At 42.0% G+C, this 16,207-nt stretch overlaps 1 long non-coding RNA gene across 2 annotated transcripts in view; it reads right to left on the bottom strand.

The window, feature by feature from the left end:
• LOC144382390 (uncharacterized) overlaps positions 1-16,207 on the bottom strand; it is a 235,321-nt gene that overhangs the window by 129,816 nt on the left and 89,298 nt on the right. For both annotated transcript variants that reach the window (XR_013449242.1, XR_013449243.1), the window contains exon 3: positions 10,950-11,062. This is a non-coding gene — a long non-coding RNA (uncharacterized LOC144382390). The remainder of the gene's footprint in view (positions 1-10,949; positions 11,063-16,207) is intronic.

The raw sequence follows: 16,207 nt of genomic DNA, 5'->3' as shown, positions 1-16,207 counted from the left end.
ATAAATGTCTTTTTAAAAATATAAACTTAATTTTCACTGAAATCCATTATCCTGGCCACATACACAATTAGAAACCCATGAATTCAGGAAGTGGTCTTCAAAAGGAAAACCAAAGACCTGTGCTAGCTCTTAAAAACACAGTAGACTACCAAAACCTTGGTGAGTATTTTGGTTAATAAGTAACTTCCCGACCTCATCATGCCAAAGTACTGATCATAACCTGGCCATGCGTATATGGGAGTTATATCTAGAACATTTCCATTCTGCCAAATATCACCGCAGCTGTTACTTTATCCATCATTCAACACTTCCCCCAAGTAGACATCACCACCCGTTGTGTCCAGCCCCAGGACTGCTGCCTTCATTTGAACAGGCAATTCCAAAGAAGCAAGCTGCTAGTTAAATAAATACATCTGTGCTTCCCCTGGAATCCACTCATACTTTCAAATAAACGCATTCAGTGGGATAGAGCAAGAGAGCGGGCTCCAGCACAAAAGGAAATCTGTTGAGCAGATGTTGCTTCTGTGCAGTTGACTATTCCTTAAAAGCTTTGTGTAAGACTAACATAAGGCAGGGGGCCTGGGCAGAGGGGTAATTTTCTTTAGCCTGTTTATTGCCTTCTCTACTTTTATACGCAGAGATAGCCTGGTTCAATTTCCAGGTGCAATGGATTCTTCACAAACATTCAGTGATCTGGATACTTTTATGCATTACACAACCCGTATTAAAGATTCCATACAAAATTATTTGTTCTGCCAAAATACACTAACTTTCTACTCTGTTTATTACTGTTCTGGCTGAAAATGGTCTTTCTTACTTAACCTCTGTTTCTTGTGTCTTACTGGCTCCAAAATAATTATGTTTCATGGCATAACTTCTCCCATTTTCTTCTCAGTCAGACGTGATTTGAGGTAGAGAATTTAGAAAAATCTATTTACCTGTGGTTTTGTTTTATTTGAGGATGACATTTTTAAATGCAATTTTAAATTTAGTAATTTTATTTTTCCTTACTTTAAAAAACTTTTTTCTTGACATAAGAAAATGGAAAACTTAAAATCAACATCCCACTGAATGTGAAACTAAAGATCCCCAAATATCTTGACTCTCTTCTTACAGTTATCTTTACTGATGTGAGTAGACGGTCTATGAGATGGGAGAAATTCATCTTGTTTTCGATGTATTGATGTGATATTTCTATTGAAGACTTAAAAACTATAATAGGTACTTTAGAAATAGGCATGGCTCATGCCATTAATTATAATGTGCAGTTGAAGAATATGGTAGATTTTGATATAAATAATGATTTACTCAACTACTGTAATGCAACTTCAGAGTAGTGGGGAGAGAAGTTGATTTGAGTCAGAAAACCTGGGTCCAAGTCCATAACTCTGTGTTTACCTGCTGCTTGGCTTTGGGCAAATCTCTTAAACTCTTTAACCACATGTCCCTCCTCATGGTAGTGTAAGGATTGGGGTGATAAGTGATGCTGTGAGGAGAGGGGATGTAATAAATGTCACATTCTTCATTTTCCTAAATCAAATTAAATCTGACCCTCTCCCTACCATGGACACTGTTGTGACCTGCCCAACATCCACCCTGGTGTTCTCCCTTCCTGAACTGATTTCTCCCAGATGTCCACCCTTCTCTATCCCAGCCCCTGCCCAGGTGAGTGAATCCTAAGTGGTCCTAATGGAACACCTTGCCCATAAATGGACTGGGAATGGTCAAGGAGTGCAATTCTGGCTTAAGACATAGAGGAAGTTGGGAAGCTTCTGTAAAACATCTCCTCCATATTCAAAAGAAACACAGAAAGATACAATCTCTTCTCCATTGGATATAGGCATGTCTAGATGTGCAACCAGGGTAGCAACTGCCAACCATGAGGTAAAACAGCCAGAAGACATGACCAATGAGCTGAAGATGGCAGAGAAAAAAGAGAAGAAGAATCGGGATCATTCGTGATCCATAGAGCTAATAAACTTAGCTACCCTGCTTTAGCACTTCATGTTGTCTACAATAACAAAGTTCCTTATTATTTTGCGAGCTGAATCCAAGTTTTTGTTGTCAGTAGCTAAGAGCATCCTAATTGTCACATACTCCAGTATTAGAAGTTTGACCAGAAGTCCAAAACTAGCTATTTTTAAGAATTCTCTACCTGTTGGGTCAGATAAGAACCCTTGGGCCTTACAAGGTGTCGTAGAACAGGAATTTATGGTGGTTGTCACTGCTGTTAATTCCTTCCACAGTCCCTTGAGATCCATTCAAAAATGGCTAACTCTACTGAGCTTCCCTCCCTCTGTAATAAGTTTGGCCAAAAAGATAATCACTGAGGTTCCCAAGGCCTCAGTCCAAAAAAGGAACCTAAATAGCCATCCCCAGGTGTGTTGGGCAAAATTTTGACTCTCATGATCTTCAGGCCGTGGTGTTAAACCTGTGTATGTTGCATTACATGGTAAGAGGAACTTTACAGATGGAGTTAAAGTAACAGACTTTAAAATAAGGAGATTATCCTGGATTACTGAGTGGGCCCAAATAACCTCATAATCCTTTAAGAGTGGAAGAGGAAGGCAGAAATGTTCATCAAAGAGATGAGGCAGAAGGCAGGAGAGATTCAAAGTGTGAGAGGGACTCAACCTGCCATTGCTGGCTTTGAAGATGGAAGTAGGAAACCATGAGCTAAGGAATACAGGCAACCTCTAAAAGCTAACAACCCTCAGCTGACAGCCAGGAGAAAGTGGGGACTTCAGTCCTACAACCACAAGGAAATGAATTCTGCCAACAACCTGAATGACAAGGAAACAGATTCTCCCCTGGAGACCCCAGAAAGGAAAGCAGCCCTGCCAACACCTTGATTTTAGCTTTCTGAGGCAGGTGAACCCACCAACTTCTGGCATAGATAATAAATTTGTATTGTTTTAAGTCACTAAGTTGTGATAATAGAACACTAATATACCACATGAGGTTCTGCCACATCCAGCTCCAAAAGCCTCAGGTCTCCCTCACCCTCAGAATCCCCAACCCTCCCCTGCTTTTCACACTTTGGGAAGATCAAACTACACCTATGGTGAGCAAGCCATTCTCCTCCTTTATTCTTAAGCCATAAAACCCCCAGCTACCACTACAGTCACAAACAGTCATGTGCCCACACGCACGCAAGTGCACAGATACACACACTCCCTCATTCTCTCTCTGTCTCTCTGTCTCTCTCTCTCTCTCACCTTCCACACCCAAAATGCAATGACAGGATGGTCTTCCCTCTGCCAGACAAATCTCTTCCCTCCATAACACATCCAAAATTAAAACTATTAACTCTTCACCTATAAACTAAAAGAGAAACAGAAACATAACCAAAAAAAAAAAAAAAATCAGCTACATTTTTCTGAATTAACCATGGAAATATCATTCTTTGCATTCTGCGAATATTGACATTAAAGGTCCAATTAAATTTTGCTTCTTCATAAGGAAACCAGATAATACTGTTAGGAAATCCCTTCTGTGCAAATAACAATTTATCTCTCTTCAGATTCAGAGAAATAGTTAGAGCCAGTAAGAATGTTAGCTTTAACTGTGAATAAACAAGATAAATTCTTGTATCCAAGGTAGTTTTCACTGTTTTTCATCTATCCCTTCCTGCTCAAAAACCAACAAAAAAATCCATATAAACAACACAACCCTGACTGTCTTCGAGTATTTTCTGATGTTATTTACCACACTTTCACAAGCGCAATGGGCGTTATGTTAGCCTGCTAACAGACCACATTCCAATTAAGTTGGCCCATTGGTTGCTTTTTTAGTGACCTTTACTGTTTTCACATTTTTCTGCATGTGACTGAGCCAATCATCTTTCTGATAGTAAAAACTCGAGTCACTAGTTGATTTTTGCTCATGTACATGTGTAGGCATATGTGTATATTATATATATATATATATATGTGTATATATATATAATGGTCATTATATATAATATTGCTTGAGTGTCCATATTAATGTTAATATATGTACATGCAATGTATTTATATTGTTATTTGTGAGTAAATATTATCTACATATAGCATATACTTTTTTTTAGGCATTACTTGTGTTTCCCCAAGCCTGGTCTACATGGTACAAATGAGATTACATTAACAATGAGCAGGAGTTCTCTGATTTTTTTCCTTCACAGACTATCGTGGCCCATCTAGCTCACCTTATCTTCAGGAGCCAGGGGGGGCTGTCCTGTGTGTGCTCAGGAGCTCAGCCCTCTCAAGGACCGTGTAGTAATGGCTGCTACTGAGACTTCCAGGGACTACATGGAACTATATGCCCGACTCCCTATGTGACAACAGAAGCAGAGAGAGATTTGAAGATGCTACTCTGCTGGCTTTGAAGATGGAGGAAGAGACCACAAACCAAGAAATGAAGTTGGTCTCTAGAAGTGAGACAAGACAAGGAAACGCATTCTTCCCTAGCACCTCCAGAAGGAACAGAGACGTATTAACACCTTGATTTTAGTCCAATGAAAGCCATCTGAAACTTCTAACCTTCAGAACAATACAACAATAAATTTGTGTTATTTTAAACCACTAAATTTATAATCATTTGTTAGAGCAGCAATAGGAAACTAATATGCCTTATAACCCAAATTAGTCCCCACATTCTTAGTATCTTCCCCCTGGAACTCCCCCTGCAAAACTTCAGTTTAGAGACACAGATCACACATATTGCATCTGCTTACATACTGTGTCAGTTAGGATGCCTTTGCCTGCAAGCATTAGAAAACTCAACTCAAAACAGCTTAAACAATGAGGGAAAGATATCATCTTACATAACAAGAAGTCTCAAGGTAAAGTAGCTTCAGTGTCAATTAATTTAACTCACACTGATGTCATCAAAGACCCAAGTTCTTCCCATGTTATTTCTTTGACATCCCTGATGTGTTAGCTTTGTTGCCAAACTAGCTCCTTTCCTGGATACAGGACAGTTGCAATTCCAAACACGACAATATCCAGCAGAAACTAAATCTTTCCCATTAACCCTCTAGAGGATTTTTCTTCATATCTCATTGGCTAAAATTTGGTTACATAACCCTTAAACCAATCACTGGCAAGGAATACTACCACAATTGGTGTGATCAGGATTTACCCCTCAACATATGAAGGAGGGAAGAACTCAAGAAAAATTGGGCTGTTGGGGGGCAAATAAGATGGGGATAGTGGGTATTGTCTAGGCATCGATAGTGTTTACCAGATATAAGGTATCTCATTCAGTTCTCACAACCATGTGAGGCCCACATGTATAGATGGAAAAGCCAATACGCTGAGAGATTAAGGGATTTGCCTAAGGCCACACAGCTCACATGCGTAGAACTGGGACATGATTCCAGGTGGGTCTGAGCTCAGAGCTCAGAACTGCTGTATAGCGCTACTTGATTTCCATTCTGTGGGAGGGTGTGGTCTGGGCACTGAAATAAACACCTCTCCATCTGAGACTTTCAGTCTAAGAGTGCAAGGAGAGTTGTATGGAAAATAATGTCTCATTTGAAGTTGGATTCAACTCAACATTATGAGAACAACATTACCACATGGATTCAGGGGATCACATAAGGGGCATGCCTGTCATTAGGGCAACCACAACCTGAAGAAATTATATTGCTGTCTGTGAGGCCTCCCTTGAATTTAGAAGTCCATCATAGCAGTTAATGACATAGGTACCAATGGAATTGTCTTCAAAATAAAACACGTTCATGTATGTTGCACTATGGAGTCAAGTTGGTAGTGTCCTCTCTTTTTTTCTAGCCAAAGGGAGGTGGGCAAAGCTGGGCCTGGCTGGACACAACATCCTGGAGACTTCCATGAGCTAGAAGACAGTAGAGGTTAGGGTTAAGCACAGAGACCATGGAACTTAACAAGAGTCCAAACCCTGGCTGTTCCACTAGCTGAATGACCCTGGGTGAGTCACCTAGCCTTCTTGTGCCCCATCTGTAAAATGGGGATGGCACCAACAAGGACAGTACAGGCATATGGGCCCTGTCAGCTAGCTGAAATACATGGCATGGCTTCTCCACCAAGCATGTGTCAAGGTCATAGGAGAAAATAGAGGAATTCCAGTACCAAACAGAATCAGGAAGGTAAGGTCCAGGTAAGGAGGCACCACAGGGTTAATCAGAGGAAGGCCACATCTCAGGAAGTTCGGATTGTGCCTGAGAGCTTGGTTCATAGTGGCAGGACTGTCATAACCATTTCCAAATCTGCTGGCCCTTCTGTAGTTACACTGAGCAGTCATTATAAATAACCCCTGTAGAGGTAGCAGGACCAAAAGACGTTATCTCCAGATAGCAATTTCGTATGTAGTAGAGTTGCAAATATACTTGCCCTATCCTCATAAATCCTCCCAAACATGAAGCTTCATTATTTTCTTATTAATTAAGCTCTCTCGTACAAGTTCCCTGCTCCCTTTGCAAGCAGAAAGAGGAAACTAGAAATTTTAGTTCAATCCTGTCATCTCAGGCCAATCCCAAAATCTGAAGAGTCCTTAGATGACTCAATGTCTTTGGGATAAATGTTCAGTCTTTCAGATGTCTTTGCTTCTTCTCTTCACCCAAAATGACGCTCAAGGAAGGGAGGAGGTCTTTGGTTCCTCATGGTGTTCCCTGCTGCAAAATGCCTAGACGGGCCTTATTCCTGGCCTGGTAACCTTTGAGGAGCAGCCAGCATCAGGAAGGGTGCTAGTGTTTCCTGCAGAAGCCTGTGACTGGGCCGAGCTGAATCAGCCTCTTGCAGCTCCACAATCTCTTGCAGCCTGGTGGTTCTCCCTGGCTGACTCGCTTGAGCTCTGATCCATCCTTCCTCTGGTCACTCTATGTGGCCCAAAAGGGTCACCTTCCTCTTGCCATGACAAATCCCAAGGCAGGCCCTATAGCTCTCATTCAGTTCCCTTCCCTAACTTCCTTGGGCTGCTGGGAGGCACAAGGACATTTCTAGGTCTCCTCCACACCATATAAATTGGTGCAGAATTTGACTGGGGGAAGAGAAGAATCCAGTCACCTTCCAGAGTTCCATACCTACACTGAAACAAACCCCCTCTTCTTAAAGATCTTATCCAACCTACCCACCCCCCCACCCCAGTGTCTCTGGAGCCTCTCCTTCTTCTCACATCCCCCACCCCCACCCCCAGAAGGGGTAGATTTTCACTTACTTCCCTTTCCTCTCTTGCTGGGACTTGCCCACAGTCTGTCACTTTCTCCTCCTGCTGCTGGATTCCAGGCTCATGGCTAAGTCTTGCTGGATTCTAGGCTCATGGCTAAGTCTCCTGAGTTCCAGGAGAGAAAAAGATCATCTTACTAATAACATGAGCTAAATGTGAAGCTTTGTCATAAATATGAAGCTCATTACTCTGAGAAGAAAAGATCTCAACCAAATTTTGAGGTGTCCTTGTATAAAGTCAACACAGATGGCATTTGAATTTGTACATAATTGGGATGCATAAGTATATCTATAGCAACAAGGTGTGCAAAACTCGTGATTCCCCAGACTTTGACCACAGGAGAACAGGATGTGACTGTTATGCTAATGAGCTCATTAGTATCATGAATACAATTAACAAATGAGGTTGATTATCACTGGCAAGCATTCATTACAAAGAGATGAGATGCTGTGCTCCAACCACACAAGTAACTATTTTGCTGTGTTTGTCCGGAAGCTCTCTTTTCATCTCTGCTCATTTATTACCACTAAATGGATAAATGCCTGAGAATGTGGGCTCAGCTCATTACTTATATATATTACCTTGATTATAATTTGACCTCATGCACATTTCAGTTAGAAGAACCCTACAAAATATCACTTCTATTTATAACACAGCCTCATCTGCCAACTCTACAGAGAAATAACATCCTAATTGGAAAGAATAAAAGGTTACCTTTGCATGTAAACTGCACATTCATTTAGTCATCGATTTTATTTCTTTCTAATTATCAGTGGCTGTGCATCTCCTGGTAGCTTGGATATAGTTGTTTTCCCTCCTAATAACTCCTGAGAAATAGAAACCCTAATAATCAGATCAGTAGATTGGAAAGCTGTGGTTTTAATGTGCAGCTTATTGGGAACATCAAAAATTAAGAAATATTCAGGAATCTAACTTTGACTTCCCTAAGACAGTGGTTCGAAGGCCAAAGGCCTATTTTTACATGACACTGTCTGTGTCATAGGATGCGCATCCTCTGTGTGGTTTAAAGTCAGATAATACTCTTGCCAGCACACCTGAAATTAAATATACATCTTGTCGCCGGCAGCTTGTCTCGATACCATCCACAAGAAGTGAAGCCATGGTTCCCAGCTGTGGGTTTTAAACTCTTTGGAGGAAAGGATGAAGCTGATCCCACTGGGAACCATCCTGCTCACCAGTCCTCAGCACTGATGACGACACCCATAGCCACCTTGTTCTCTCCCCCGGCCCATCCCATCTTGCCTCTTGTTCCCTGAGCCACCCCCTGTATGAGTCTGCTCCGGCTGCCATAACAAAACACCATTGACCAGGTGGTCTAAACAACAGACATTGATTTTTCTCCCAATTCTGGAAGCTGGAAGTCCAAGATCAGAGTGCCAGCATGGCTGGATTTTAGTGAGAGTTCTCTCCTTAAGTTGTAGATGGCGGCCTTCTCACTGTGTCCTCACGTGGTGGAAAGAGGGCTCTGGTGTCTCCTCCTCTTCTTACAAGGGCACCAGTTCCCACCCTTACCACTTCATTCAACCTGAATCACCTCCTTAAAAGCACTATCTCCAGTGCAGTCAAATGGGGTATTAGGGCTTCAACATATAAATTGGGGGCTCACAGTTCAGGGCATACTCCCCCTGGCCCTGGCCCACTGATGTGCTTATTTGACATAACACGCTATCATTTCTCCAAGAAAAGGGTTGAGAAAGATGTGTGGGGAGATTGACTGGTGGGTGGCAAGGCTCCTCAAATTCACCAGACTATGTCCTTTGTTGCTATTTGGTCCCTGAAATAGCTTCTCCAGATGTCCTCTTGCAGAGACCAAAGCAGAAATTCCACAGGGAGGTGGTAAGGGTTGATGGGGTATGGAAGGAGTTGTTGAGCCACAGAGTTGGCTATGATTATCTGAGCAAAGAGTGGCTTTGATTGTGGAAAGCTGGACACGGGGCTGGCCTGCAGAGTGGACTATCATGTGCAGCATAAGAGCTGAGAAGTACTGGACATACCCGTTAAAAATACCTGCCCTGTTGGCCAGCTGGCTGAGACTGAAACTTTATCATTAGAGATGTATTCCACTGAGTTAAGGAGAAGAGGGTCAATGTAGTTGTCAGCTAATAGAAAATGGAAGGAGAAGAAGAGGCCATTTCTTAACAATTTTTCTTAGATTGTAAGAGCCTCAAGGGAAAGAACAACATTTTGGTCAGCTTTGAATCTCCACTGCACCTACCATGGAGACTTGCACGAAAGTGGGTGCTCGGTAAGTATGCCCTGATTAACTGACTACTGCCCAAACACTGGATTCCTTTCACTTTTGCATGCCAAATGCTGAGCACAAACCATTCTCTTTATGGCCATCTACATCACTGAGTGCATTTTTCACTGCCTAAGCCCAGCTGAAGTATGGATGCCACTCGAGGGCAAGCAATAAAACAACCCAGTTATGTACTAATATGCACCTCGTCCTAGGCTTCTCCCCACTTTGTGAAGGTGTTAAATAGAATACACACTAGTTTCTGGAAATTATATGGGCCATAGTAAAATCACAACCGATGTGCAATTCACCTTGCAGATACATTTATTCTTTAGCATTCTGATCATTGATTCATTTACTGTATTTTCTGTTGTTGTGATATCAAACAGCTAAATTTCCTGCCTTCTTCGGCTCATGGTATTAGAAGTATTTCTGTTTCAGAATTGCATCTCTTAACTAGAGGAGCTGTCACTAAAAGAATGGACAAGTTACCAGGGTCAGAAAAAGGTCTTGCCCCAGATGCACAGGCTTGGAGTGTCACCTGATAGAGAGATGGGGCAGCAGGGGACAGATGCCAGGCCACAGTCAAGGGGAAGGGGTGCCTGGTGATTTGTACCCCATACAGGCCTGACCAGTGGGCTTTTCTCTAAATACCGATGTATCTGCTTCTTGACCCAACCACAGCATATCTGGTTGTAAGAAAGAAACAGAATCCCCCTCAAATTAGCTCAAGAAAAAGGATTCTGTTCAAAAGATATATCTCTTGTGGAACTGATGGGAAAGCAGGGCAAAAATAAAAACAGACTTCAGAGAACAAAACTAGAGCTTGTCTGAGACCCTCCACAGCATGAATTACCAGACCTTCACACCAGCATCATAGTTAATGTATTTGGACTCTTAATTCCCTTTATCTCTGTGACTTATCCCTTGCTACACAAAATGTGACCCTGAAACTAACAACATTGCATCCCCGGGGAACTTGTTAGAATGCAGAGTCTCGGGCCCCACCCCAGGCCTATTGATTCAAGATCCTAACAAGATTTTCAGATGAGGACAGAGAAGGGGGTTGTGGGGGGGGTGGGGAGAAAAGGAGAGGGGACAATACAACAGCCTGGCTGCTTGGCAGTGGACTGGCCATCCCTGAAGGAAGAGGCCACCCCTGATTGAATTCTGGTGGGAGTGGATAAACCAAAGGCCATGGGCATAAAGAGAAGTATGGCAGACAAATTGGCTTCACTGCACATTTGAAAGGTGTTTCTTAGTTTTTGAGCCCGAGTCCATTTTGAACGTTTAGCTCCCCAAAGAGCCCATGTGGTGGGCTGATTCTTACCATCTTTACACACATCTCCTGAAATTAGGCATCCTTATTTCTCAGGTGACAAGAAATGTCAAGTGTCATTAGCAGAGTGAATGCTTGGCCCTTTATAAGCACTTTTGTCACACCAGAAAAATGAATTCAATGCACATATAAAACTAAAAAGAAAACAGAGCTCCTTATAATTCTTACCAGTTCAGGGATCCAGTAATGAGCTCCCAAAACCTCTTTTCTTCTCTACAATCTGAATCCCTGCAAAGCAGTATCTTCATGGATACTTTCATCACGGGTGGTGGTTTCCATACCTGGAGGTACAAAACAGAGCTGTATGTCATTTTCTCCTCAGGGTTTAAACCTAACTTGAGGAGGCAAGCCTATAGGTAGCTAATTAATAGACTTTTTTTTACAATCATGTGTACCTGGCATTTTTTTAATTAAATTTCCAAGCCGATTAAATATGAGACCAAAAAAATTAACAAGCATTGTGTCCTGTCTTGCAGAGCAGAAAACTGGCTTGGGAGCCCCCCCCCCCGCCCCCGCCGGGCAAGCCCCCAGGTTGGGAGACATGCCAAAAAAGAGAGGAAGGCTGTGGGCACAGGGGTCAGAAGTAGGATAGGCACAATTATTCTCTCTCTCTCCCTCTCTCTCCTTTCCTCTCTCCCTCATACAAACACCAATCTTTCTGTGCTCTAGTTTTCAGCACACAAAAATGTATTTCTTACCTACTAACCGCCAGAAATACAGAAACCCCTCCCAAATTAGTCTCAAGATTTCTACTCTGGAAATTTACTGGGTCTTGTCAATCAACACACATTCCATGGGTCCTGCTCCCAGGTGCCAGCCGACCTGAACCCTGCCCTGAGTTCCTGGGGCTCCTGGCCTGAGGACACTTCCTTATTAAAAGAGCCATTGGCAATTCACCTTTGCTAAGAATATTCAGATGCAACCACAAGGTAAAGAGAGATTAGGACCTAACAGAGGCTCTCTCTCCTTGGTGTCATTTTATAAATGCATAAACATAAGGAAACAGAGGGAAAGAGAACTTCAAAGAAAATTTATTAAAGCAGGTGCTGAGAACAGCATCTTCAGGTAGATGCTTTTCAGACCATGTGGGGTTTTTTTTAAAGATTTATTTATTTATTTTAGAGAGAGAGAGCACAAGCAGGGGCAAGGACAAAGGGAGAGGGAGAGAAAGAGAGAGAGGCAGACTCCCTGCTGAGTGTGGAGCCCAATGCAGGGCTCGACAGCAGAACCCCGAAATCGTGACTCAAGTCGAAATCAATAGTTAGATGCTTAACCGACCAAGCCACCTAGGCGCCCCAGACCATGAGGTTCTAATGGGTGTTTCCATCATGTGCCAAGAGGTGGCACCTGATCCCCAATGGGCTAATCATGAAGTCTCATCCCTCAGTCACGGGAACTGGTCCAGGCGCTAGAGATTGAGTTCAATCATGATGCCCAATGATTCAATCAATCATTGCCTATGTAATGAAGCCTCAATAAAAACAGCAAAGCTTGGTCGAAAGTGGCTCTGGAGACCTCTGACTTTGAAGCTGGTATCTGAAATGAGGGCAGTCTTACAGGGAACTGTGCTTTAACCTCAAGTTGAGCTAGCTTCCGGTATGTGGGGAGTAGACAGACAAGTTAGGAAATTACTTCAGTGGTGCAAGCAAGAAATTATGAAGATAGAAATAAAGAGAAGTGGACGGGTTCAAGAGATAAAAAGTACAATTAGTAAGACTTAGTGATGGACATTGTCACTTACAATCCAAAAAATGCAACATTTTAAAAACAATGAGTTACCAGTCTTATTATCAGTAGACAATTTTTAAAATATAAATTATAATGACATATGGTTTTTTAAATCATAATAACCAAATAATACTTTTATGTATCACTACAGATTAGAGATAAGGAAAAGCAAACAACTCTAATCGAAACACACTATTTCACATTAATTACATCAGTCAGAGACTAATACAAATAACTTCAGGGAAAGTAAGCTATAAACCATACTAGTCATTAACATTATAATTTCATGTCATCTATCATAGGACTTGTCACTATCCCATGGTCCTCAGAAGTGTGCTTAATTGACTGAGTTGAAAATAGTTGTAACTTTCTATTTCCCTTCTTCTATAATTGAGATTTAAATCATTGCCATAGTTACACTTTTCATCGATGAGCTCACCCAAAGGAAAAAACTTTAGGAGAAGTATCATTAAAGAGTGAGCATAAGAGCCACGGTAGAACGCAGAACACACTGCACAATACCACCTACAAATAAAACTTCCAGTAGCAGCTCAAGAGTCTGCCTTGTATGGTGAAGTTTCAAAAAACGAGGGCATAAGGTCCTTACTTTAAACTGCACAGGTCCTTAGACCACCTAACCAGTGACAATCCTGCAAAAATGAAAGAGCCTGCTGAGCATCGGTTGCCTTGGTACTCAGCAGCAACTTGGCATCATGTAGATCAAGCATCTTAATAATGCATTAAGCTTTCATACTCCATCGAGGTGTTCATGCTCTATCCTGGTGGTATGAAATAACCTAACACTGTTTCTATTCCCACCTTAACTAGAAGGACATGAGCCACCAAATCTGACTGAGGTTTATCCAGCATACAGTACAATCCAGACTTTCCAAGGACGGTCCTGGCACCTAAAATATTTGCCCCATTGTCACACTATGTATCTTAATTCGGGGTTCACAACACAGAGCTAGTGGAGCTATGTCTTTGTGATCTGAGCTTCCCTGGCCTACCAGCCTGCAGGTAAAACAAGGGCTGTAAACACAGGATAGTATTTCTTTGCCTCATGCATACCCACAACTTTGGGAATTCACAACTCAAAATCACCCCTAAATTATTCTTGGGAATCTTAAAGTGTCCAGCGCACGTGTTCCCAAGTAAAATGGACTATACTACAGTAGCTTCCTAATCAGACTCCCCGCATTCTCCCTTGCTCCTCATGTAGCTACCAAAGAAATCTTTTCAAAGTACAATTCTGATGTCATCCCTCTGCTTTATTTCTTCAATAGCTTTAGTTGCTCTTAGGATAAAGACCAAGATCTTGGCCTACAAGGCCCCTGATGGCCAGACCTCATTCTATCTCTGCAGTCAAATCTTGCACCATACTCCTTCTCATCATGTCAGCCCACACCAGTCTCCTTTCAGATCCTCAAATATACCATGCAAACTGCTACCCCAGGGTCTTTGCACATGCTTCCCCATCTGCCTAATATGGTCTCTGCCAATTACCTCCCACTCTTACCCCAAAATTAATTCTTACTGTTCCTGAAGACCTCAATTCTTACTGTTCCTGAAGACCTCAATTCTTGTGTGTGTGTGTGTGTGTGTGTGCGTGTGTGCATGCTCAGAGAGGCCTCCATTATTCTCCATAACTAGGTCAATTCCCCCAACTATATACTCTCACTTCACCATGCAGCTCTCCTCTAGAGCCCTTACATATACAAATTGTTATTATATTTTCATTTGTCTATATCCCCCAGTGAATTTTAAGCTCGTCATTTTATTTCATCATCTATCATAGAAGCTGATATATAGCTTAATAAATATTTGTTGGATAAATGAGTGTATTGGTTAGGGCAAGACTACACTGCTAAAACAAAAAGATTCAATAATAATTTAAAGATTGAAAAAATAGTTTATTTTTCACCTAAAAATTAGTGGTGAACATTCCATGTCAGTGGGTAGCTCTGCTCCACAGTCATTCAGAGACCCAGGGTGTTGTTTTCATCTGCATACTGAGGTTGAGTTGATGGGTTCTAGCCAGTAGGAAGGAAAAAGAAAGCTTAGAGATGCATACCTAGGTGTCTAAAGTCCCAGAGCTGTAAGTGGCACACATCACTTCTCTTCCACATGGCAACACGTAACTGCAAGGAAAGCTGATAAATGTAGGGTATTTTGGCAGCTGTGTGCCCAACTACAATTCTGTTATTATAGAAAAAGAGGAGAACAGAATTTATAGACAGTTAAGGGTCCCTACCACATAGTGAGTGAATGAATAAATGAGTGAATGAGTGGGTGCTTTACAATCTTCCCAGCTTCTACATAGCAAGCACCATGCGCCCCTCACTTCCGCTGGATTTCTGCCAACACCATCAAAGTCCACAATGAGATATTCAATGCCCAACAGCCAGGGTCGGGTGTCTTCTTATGTGGCCAGCACTGCTGCCACCAGGGCTACAGAACCCGTTGAACACAAGCAAGACCAACTGAAGCTTCTCCTCTCCTTTTCCTCACTCTTGTTATTGTGATCCCCCCCCCCCACCCCCAGAATTCAAGCTTGGCTCTATAGTGGCTAAGCTGGAAGGCAAATCAAGTGATGATACTTAACTGTACTCAAAGCTAATCCAGCCCTCTAACCCTAGACCATTGTGCTGGCACCAAGTTCCTGAGCAAGAGTCCTTCTGTTCAGGTTGAGTTCTTTCTCAGCCGGCTCATTGGTCCTTTGTGCAAAGACTCCTGGGGAAATTACCCCACAGACATTCTCTCCTGACTACTAAGGCATGATTGAACTAAAGGATTTCACAGAGACAGTTCTCAAATGAAGACCTCAACCATACAGGGTAAAGAAAATATCTTCAAATTGATTCACTTATAAAACATTATAAGATGATCTAAACTCACAGAGTTGTCAACAAACCAGAAAAGGGTATATATAGTGTCCCCTTTACTACTACTGCATACCAGACACTCCAAAGCTCAATGGCATAAAACAGCCATTTGATAGTGTTCACAGATTTCGTGGGTCAGGGATTTGAACAGAGCACAGCAGGGAAGGCTTGTCTTTGCTCTCTCATAGTTGAGTATTCAACCAGGAGGCATGCTCAACAGCTGAGGGGTGAAATCATCTGGCAGGATTTATACTCACACATTTGGTGATTGATGCTAGTAGTCAGCTGGACTCTCAGCTGGGCTGTTGGTTGGAACACCTACACATGCCACTTGGGGTAGTCTCTCCACGTGGGCTAATTGAGCTTCCTTATAGTGCCAAGAACAAATGTCCCAATAGAGTAAAGCAGAAATACATGGCATTTTTATGATCTGGCTTAGGAAGCCACATAGCATTATTTCCACCATACTCTATGTGTCAAAGCAGTCACCAAGGTCCACCAGGGTGCCAGAAGAGGGGACACAGAACCCACCACTTAATGGAGAAGAATGTCACAATCATAATGTAAGAGCATGTGCCATGAGAGAGATCTTCACTGCCGTCTTTGGGAAATAAAACTTGCAACATATGCCTAGTTGCCTCTGATAAAAAGCATTTTTTAAGAAATAAATTAATTAGCAATATTTTTGAGACAGTAAGGATTTCTACATTTTGCTATAATGATTGGAAAGGCAGAGTAATACAGTTAGTGCAGACAAAAATATTTTACTTCTATTTTTTAAGATTTTATTTATTTATTTGAGAGGGGGAGAAA

The sequence above is a fragment of the Halichoerus grypus genome, chromosome 6 (genome assembly GCF_964656455.1).
Source record: "Halichoerus grypus chromosome 6, mHalGry1.hap1.1, whole genome shotgun sequence".
NCBI classification, from domain to species: domain Eukaryota; kingdom Metazoa; phylum Chordata; class Mammalia; order Carnivora; family Phocidae; genus Halichoerus; species Halichoerus grypus.
This window is presented reverse-complemented; position numbering and strand designations above follow the sequence as displayed.